The following is an 8,574-nucleotide window of genomic DNA, read 5'->3' on the forward strand; positions in this document are numbered from 1 at the left end:
GTTTTTTTTTTTTTTTTTTTTTTTTTGGTACCAGGGATTGAACTCGGGTCCTTGCACTTGCAAGCAGGCAGCAGAACCATGGAGCTAAATCCCCAGCCCAAAAAGTTTCTCTTTTACAAATTTTTTTGTTTCCCTTTATAAAATTAATCTTATTGGTACATTTTAGATATACAATATAATGACGCTTCATCTTTGGAAATTTGTACCTTTACATAATCTATCTTGGTTCTTACTTTTTCCCTATTCCCTTGCCCTCCCTTCAACCCATCCACCCCTCCCTACCTACAAAGACTTTGTTTCATTTTTCTCATATTAATTCCATTCCCTTCTTTCCTTTCCTCAGCTGCTCCTACTTCCCCTTTTCCTTTGGATCTTTGCTTCCTATTTCACATTATCTATTATGCCTTTTGATCCTTTTTTTACACTTTCAGTTTCTCACACATATGTGTCCTATTTATTTCACTTAAGAGCATTGCCTCAATGTGCATACATTTAGCTATAAATTTCATTAGTTTCTCACTCTTTATGGCTGAATAGCACTCCATTTTATTAAAAAACTACATTTTCTTTATCTAGTCTCCAGTTGATAGGCAATTGGGATATTTCCAAGTTTTTAGCTATTATAAACTGTGCTGTTATGAATAAGGGTGCACATCTATCACTATGGTGTGATTCTTTTAATTCTTTTGTGAAGATACCCAGCAGGAGAATAGCTGGTCAAATGGGATTTCCAATGCTAGTTCTTTGAGGTATCTCCATACTGATTTCCACAGTGGTTGCACCAATTTGCACTCCTAGCAGCAGTGGAAAAGGGTTCATTTTTCCCCACAGCCCCACCAGCATTTGTTATTGGTTTTCAGCAGTGGAAAAGGGTTCATTTTTCCCCACAGCCCCACCAGTATTTGTTATTGGTTTATTTCATGATAGCAGCCATTCTTTCTGGGGTGAGGTGGAATTTCAGCATTGTTTTCATTTGCATCTCTGGAATGACCAGTGATGCTGAACATTTTTCATTTATTTATTTGCTATTTCTATTTTTTTTTTTGAGTAGGGAAAATTTTTTAGGGAAAGAAAGCTTATCTCTAAGAGAGATAGAAGGGGGACTGCAAAGTGGGTTGCCCACTCACCCCACTTCTCCAAGATGCTTTTATACAGCAAAACCATGTGGTGAGATGGGTACAGAGTGGTATAAAACTGTAATACCCAATGGAAAATTATAAGGTGGGGAAAAGCCATGACCAATCAATAAGATTGTAAGTACAGTCTCCAAGGTAATACTAATTAAATTGGGGTCAAGTGGGGGAGCAAGTCATGTAGCTAGTGTATAAGGATTTTCAGTAAGGGTGGGGATCAGGGATATTTCCTGGGAAGGCTGGATTAAGACCTTGGACCCCCACCCAGATGATTGATACCTATGTAGAATATCAGTTACTGCTATTCATCCCTAGGGGAAGCACAAAGGCATAGTAGTTTTTCTCCTTTTACAATTCTGGCCACATGAATGTGTCTTTATTGTCCTCCATGTTGGCTCCTTACTAGATTGGCTCTTTGAGGGCTGGCTCCTTGAGGGAGGCCCTGTCTAACTACAAGAGATCTAATTAACTTATTTATCTGCTATATTCCCCCCTCTGAAGAAGTACCCCTGTTGTGAGAGGGCAAAGGGCTAAGACAGCTCTGGCTACTTCCAGCTGAAGAGGGTTGTAGTTGTGATCAGCTAGAGTTACTCTACAGAGGGTCTATCTAAAGATCTTTGATAGGTGCTAGGTATTGTCATTCTTGGTAGCTGCACAGTTTTTAAGTCTGGGGGGTGGGGACAAGCCAAAGAAACAGTTAAGAATACATGGGCTAAATTATAAGATCAGCAGGATTGCTATGAATATAGCCCACAAAGAGGATAAAAAGAAGGTCCAGGGACTCCAGGATCCAACATAGAAGTAGCATAGCAGTTGTAAGCTGTTTATAAGGTTGATCTGGTGGATCCCAGTAAAAGAAGTCTAGCACATTTGTCATTGGTTCCATTTGTATGACCACTTGGAGTTTGGAAACCTCTAGACAGAGTAAACAAAACTTTTAAGAAATTAGAGTATGTGTAATCTAACATAGCACACTAGAATGAAAGGGCAAGTTGGGGAGAAAGTCACGCTTAGAAATTGAGATATTGATGAACCTGCTTGTCTTAGATTCTTTCATTGATAGAGGTTATCTATAAATCTGATACTTTGTCATAAGTCTCTCTAGTTTTAGCTGTAAAATAAGAGATAATTTGAAGAACAAATTTCATTAAGAAATGTAGAACTCTAGCTGAGCTCTTATAGATTTTACCATAATTTTTTCCTAATGATCCATAAGTATGGTCAGCTACTAGTAGACCTGGAAACTGCCAGAAGGGGTCAGTGATTGGAGCCCCTTTTTATATCTAGCTTTATTACTATGGCATTATTTTATACCTCTTTTAGTTATTCTTTTCTCCTGGGTGTTTAAGACCAAGTTAAAGTGAGACCTGTGTCAATCATCAACGTGAACCTTTGGCTATCTAGCAAGGTCAGTTAAGTTTTTTCAGGCATTATTTTGGAACTGTGCATAGAACCTCTCAGCTCCTCTGGCAATATTAGCCATTGGGATGGGTCACAGCCTTGCTTGACCATGTTGCTTTCAGTGAAAGCATGAAAGACTTCCCTCTTGGTGACCCTCCTTTGGCACACAATATATTTGTCCTCCAGTGTCCAGCAATTTCCCAGCTCAGGAGATTGAGTGACTTACCAAAAATGTAGGATCCTATAGGAGAGGTTCCTTTTTGTCCTGGATCTTGTAGACCTTAAGGGGCTAGGGACAAAATATTGACTGTCCTCATAGCCCAAGTTACCTTTCTAGTTTTGGTCTCCAAACTTTAGTTGTTGAACACCCAGAAGAGATCAGTGACATTAGTAGTACAGTAGGAGCAGTGAGCTTGTTATAATTTTGTCTGGATATTAAGCACATTGAAATATAAAGCATAGTTAGGGGCTGTTATTTCTTAACAACCATGGTTGTTTTAGTAGTTGAATCCCTGCAAAATGTTAACAGACAGCAGTTATATATTATAGAGAAATTTAAGATCTAAACCACACATAGTATTTTAGCATGACAATCATGAGGACATTTTCTTTATAACACATGTTCATCTTAGTATGGAATAGTCTTTTCAATCATACACTTATTTGTTATTTTTTAGTAGGATGCCATCTGAAGAGAACATACATATGCCTGTAAATGTAACTTAGGAGTTCATAATGCCTAACCTCTAATTTTAGAGTTAGTATGACATTGTTTTCACTGACAACTGAGCATCCCTAAGTGTGGTGACACATATAACATACATCACATAAGTTTTTAAGAAAACTATTATTTGACTGCTTATCTCATGCTGGCTTGACATGTATCTGTTATCACAAGTAGCTGGAGTACAAGAGAAAGGATTTGTACACCCAGAAGGCATGAATATATACACTGTGAAATGACAATGAGTATCAGTTATATGAGTTCTCAGTTATAGTTTGTCCTTTGATTTTGTTTTATACCGAGCATTTTAAATAAAACCTTATTGTTTTCCCATAGACAGCTTAGACTTTTGACCATTACCAGTATATACATATCACAATAATGTTTTACAATGTGTTTTCCACAAGGCTATGGAAATTATTGGGGTCTCTTTTGTGAACAAAGGCTGGAATAAATTTTTTTTTCCAGGCAGCCACTCTTTCATTTACTAAGGGAAGTCCTGTCCAGTAGTTTTCCTAAGCCCAAGAGTCTTTTTTAATCTTAACAAATTTTAGATGACCTATGAAAGCCATATCATAACAACACATTATTTTTGATCAAAGAATGATTCCCGAGTTATTATATATGCATTGTGTGTATGTGTGTACTGTATTTGTAAGACTAATTGATATTATTTGGATCATCTGGCTACCTGGGAGAAGCATGTCTTTCTATAAGGTGACTTTGAAACATCTTAAAAAAATCCATAATACCAAAAGAAAAAAAAACCTCAAAACAAAAGAGCTGTATATGTAACAAATTGAACAAATAGACACACACACATACAACTTGTTTATAAACCAGAGTGCACTCAGATGTTTTTGGCCAAGTTGAATTGTAATAACTTTTATAATTTTTAGGTTTATAATTATAAAGAAGGCTATGTCAGAACTCTGTAGATCAACTAACAGAGATCTCTTATAATAATAAAATAAAAATAAAAATCTTCTAGACCTATGAAATCAAAAACAGTTTTAAGATGGGTGCTAAGCTGACAGTTTATCTGACCTGAATACCTAGCTGCACAGGTTTCTCATTGTTGCTGACAGCCACATATGACTGTTCTCTCTAAAGGGACAGACTGGTATAAGTAATTATAGTTATCTCCAATAGGGCCCACTCAGGCCAGCTTTGCATATAGAAGTGAGTAGGTGACCCTCTTTGGAGCTAAGTATGAATTCCATGCAGTGAAGGAAGAAGGCCTGCCAAGGCGCCAACCTGCTGTGCTGCACAGAGGTCTAACTATGACCATTTTTTTCCATTTTGAAAAGAAACAAAGGGAAAGAAGGCATCTCTATCTATCTCTCTTGTTCTGTGCCCAATCTAAGGTGTCTCTTAGACTTTATCTCATCCAGGGGCAGTGGTGACAGACTAGAGGTACAAGGAAGTGGCCAGAACTGGGTTAGCTGTTCTTTTCATTCTCTAATTTCACCTGAGGGCTAAAAGACAAATAAATCTGAATTAAACATGTAGTCTTCAAGAGTTTCGGGATTAAGACTAAGCCATTTTTCTTTATGGCCTAAAAATAAGTGAAGGTCGGCTTTACTCTGGAATGGTTCTAGGAAAGGGAAACTCACCATTCTGGAAGGTTTATCCTGAAATCCAGCAGCCACAGAAGGGGGAAGTGCCTTGAACCAAACAGTTGAGAACTACGTTCTTAGGGGTGAGGCAGTGGAGAGTGCCTTTAATTATGGCACAAGAACTAAATCTTAACCATCTCAAGTAAAAAAGGACAATTAACATCAAGAGTTTTTCCAGAATGGATCTGCAATCCTTAGTAAAACATATCTCTAGAGACAAAGGCTATGACTGACTCCAATTGCATTGCCAACAGAGAATTAAACCAATAATCAAAAAACCTGAATGGCTGCTTTTTTGGCATTTGAAAGAGAATGAAAGTGTTCTGACTATATTGTTTAGGGCTTTTTAAAATAAATTATTTTGAATCTATAATATCTAACTTATGACTTAAATACCCTACAGGCTATTGAGCAGCTCCCTCATCTTGTAGAAACATTCCCAAAGCCATGTCTTACCTTTTATTAACATACAAACTGAAATACTGTCCTTTAGGCAAACACTTAGAAGTGCTTGTCTGAGTTTCTGGAATGCAGTGTGGGAATAAGGTTCCCAGGTTAAAATATGGCTGTCTTTTGGGTTTCTCTATAAGCTGATAGAGAGTGGTCACAGAATCTCACTATATCCTGCTATCTAAAGGTGACAAAAGCCAATAATTTCTAGAAATCTCCATAGCTATTTTCAGGTCTTGGGCTGTGGAAAGGAAAGAATTGGTTTAATTATTTCTTCCCCCAGTCTTTGGGTTGGCTTAGATAAAATAAGGCCTAAGTATTTTACCTCCAGGCTACAAAGTTGTGCCTTAGACCTAGAAACATTATAACCTATGTCTGTTAGAAAATTCAGCAGTGTGGCGGTCCAGCCGTCACAACACGAACTTGCCTGAGTTGGGGAGTGAGGATTGAGAAAGGAAAGAACACTCAAGCCTGAGTGGAGATGAAGAGAAGTCTGGTTTATTTCGCAGAAACAGCTCCTTTTATAGGTTCACAGCAACAGGAAGCTTTTAAGGGCACACAACAACGAAAAACACCAAGTAATTGTTTTTCAAAGACCGGATTTCCTGACTTACTGATAACATCAGATCTTCGGCTAATGAGCTTCCTCTTATGTCAGAGTGAGTTCCTGACTCTTACAGATAACATCAGATCTTCGGCTAATGAGCTTCCTGTTATGTCAGGGTCAAAGAGTCAAAACAAGCTTAACAAACAGTTTCCTTGAAGAGTAGCAAGTGTTGATGCCTTAATTATACAGGAAGAAGTTATTTTCCAAATGTCAAATTCTAGTGGGCCATGACTGGGCCCCGACATATCCCCCTTTTTATTATATTTAGAGCAGGGACTTTCCCAGCTCAGCAGAAAGATTGTGCCTGTCTTAGGTGAGAAATGTCCAGAGAAATCCCTTACCTGTCATCAAGCCATAAGAATTCTAATACTCATGCTCTGTCTTAGGTTGGATATTTCTCCACACTTCTCTTACCCATCTTTGACTACTAGCCTCTGCAGGGGTCAGATCGTAGGTTGTGGAGGCCTGACATGTAATTTTTACAAGCATCATTATGAAGAGAGGTTGTCTCAAAACCATCACAGACTGAAAGGAAGTCATCATTTTGAGAATATACAATTGGTCAATTTACAATTAAAACAGCTGTTGTTATGTTCATTATCAGTTTCATAAACAATCTCTATATGTTACCAATAACATATAAGGAGCATTAACGCAAGACATTATCTTTTTCTTTTGTTCTTTGACTTGAGATAACACAGTATTTTACGGTATTTCACATATTACAAGTCTCTATGTTAAAAACATTGAAATTAAGGCTAGTAACTTTGACACCTGACCATAAACATATTTCTCCCGATACACCAACAAACTTCCAAATGTTTGAGAAAAACCTGAATTTGTCCACCAAAGTAAAGTCCTGAAGATAAGTTTAAGTCCAAATGATTAGTCCAAAAACTTTTGAGATGTGTCATTAAACAGTCTTTCTTGAGGTGTAGTAACATAACACCTCTTCCATAAAATAGTAGTACTGCCTATTTCTGTTTCTTCTCCACACAAAGGTAATGATTGTGGAGGTTACTGTCCCATGATACTGGATGTAGACTTGTCAGGATGATCCACATGACGAACCAATCTCTCTGGTAACCATCGAGCTCCATCATGTTCCTGTGAGAAAACACAAACATATCCTCGGCTGCATATTAAAATGGGGTCACGTAAATACCATTGACCAGTTAAGGGATCTCTCCATTTTACCAAGGTATATGGAGAACCTTGTGGATGCCAGAATCTTTCTGCTGCTGAATGGCCATGCTTATCAATTTGCAAAAAATTTAAAATATAGGTAGCATGATTTAAGTAATTTCTGGGTGAGAAGGGATATAACTCCCCCTTTTTTATTTTTAGAAGTTGCACTTTTAATGTGCCATGAGCACGTTCAACTATTCCTTGTCCTTGAGGATTATAGGGAATACCTGTAATATGCACAATATTCATTTGTTGGCAGAATAGTTTGAAGGCCTTACTAACATATCCAGAACCATTATCTGTTTTTATTTTTTGAGGTACTCCTAAAATGGAGAAACAATATATACAGTGAGCATTAACATGTTTAGTAGCTTCTCCTGTTTGAGCTGAAGCAAGAATAAATCCTGAAAAAGTGTCAACAACAACATGTACATACCTTTGTTTTCCAAACTCCATTACATGAGTAACATCCATCTGCTATAGTTGATTAGGAAGCAAACCTCGAGGATTAACACCATAATGTGGAACAGAAGAAAACTGAGGGCAAGTGGAGCACTGTTTAACAATTTGTCGGGCAGCTTCTCGAGGAATCTGAAATTGATATCTAAGAGTACGTCTACTTTGGTGATGGAGTTGATGAGATTGATGAGCTAAATCAATTTTAGAAAGGGCAATACATTTTGTGGAAACATCAGAAAGATGATTTCCCAAAGACAACGGACTGGGTAAAACAGTATGTGCTCGAATATGTCCAATAAAACAAGGAAGAGAATGAGCATGAATATAATTTTGTACTTGAATAAAAAGTTGTTGAATTTCTAAATTACTGGTATTAATACAGGCCACAGTTTCTAAAGAAGGAAGGGCTTTAGCCAAATACTGACTATCGGTATATAGATTAAAAGAAACATGGGCAAATTCCTGAAAAACAAAAAGAATGGCACACAATTCAACTACTTGTGCCAAAGCAGCAGGTGTGGAAAAAACCTTTTCATGACCATCAATAACATAAACATCTTTTCCATTACAGGATCCATCAGTGAAAATAACAATGGCATCAGGTATAGGTTTAAATGAAATAATTTTTGGAAACATAAAGGATTGAATGTTTGCAAATTGTAACAATTTATTAGGTGGATAATGAAATTTAATTTGGCCTGAAAAATATGCAAATGCAATAGTCCAGGAATCACAATTCTGAAACAGCCAATCTAATTGTTTTCCTGTAAATGGAATTACAATAATGGAAGGTTCTAAACCAAAATATTTCCGAGCATTACATCAGATTGATTGAACAAGTTGGGCAACAGCTTCATAATAAGGTTGTAAATTTTTGGCAGGTGAAACAGATAAATGTAACCACAATAAAGGTCCATTTTGCCACAAAACAGCTGTAGGGGAATGTTTGGTTAGAAAAATAAAAGCTTCTAAGGGTTTTTGATAATCAAAATA

General features: G+C 37.1%; 1 protein-coding gene across 7 annotated transcripts in view; it reads left to right on the top strand.

Annotated features, from left to right (window-relative positions):
- Positions 1-8,574, top strand: part of Stxbp5l (syntaxin binding protein 5 like) — a 391,696-nt gene that overhangs the window by 218,809 nt on the left and 164,313 nt on the right. The gene's annotated exons all lie outside the window — the stretch shown is intronic.

The sequence above is a fragment of the Fukomys damarensis genome, unplaced genomic scaffold, assembly GCF_012274545.1.
Source record: "Fukomys damarensis isolate Sample0158 unplaced genomic scaffold, DMR_v1.0_HiC HiC_scaffold_24, whole genome shotgun sequence".
NCBI classification, from domain to species: domain Eukaryota; kingdom Metazoa; phylum Chordata; class Mammalia; order Rodentia; family Bathyergidae; genus Fukomys; species Fukomys damarensis.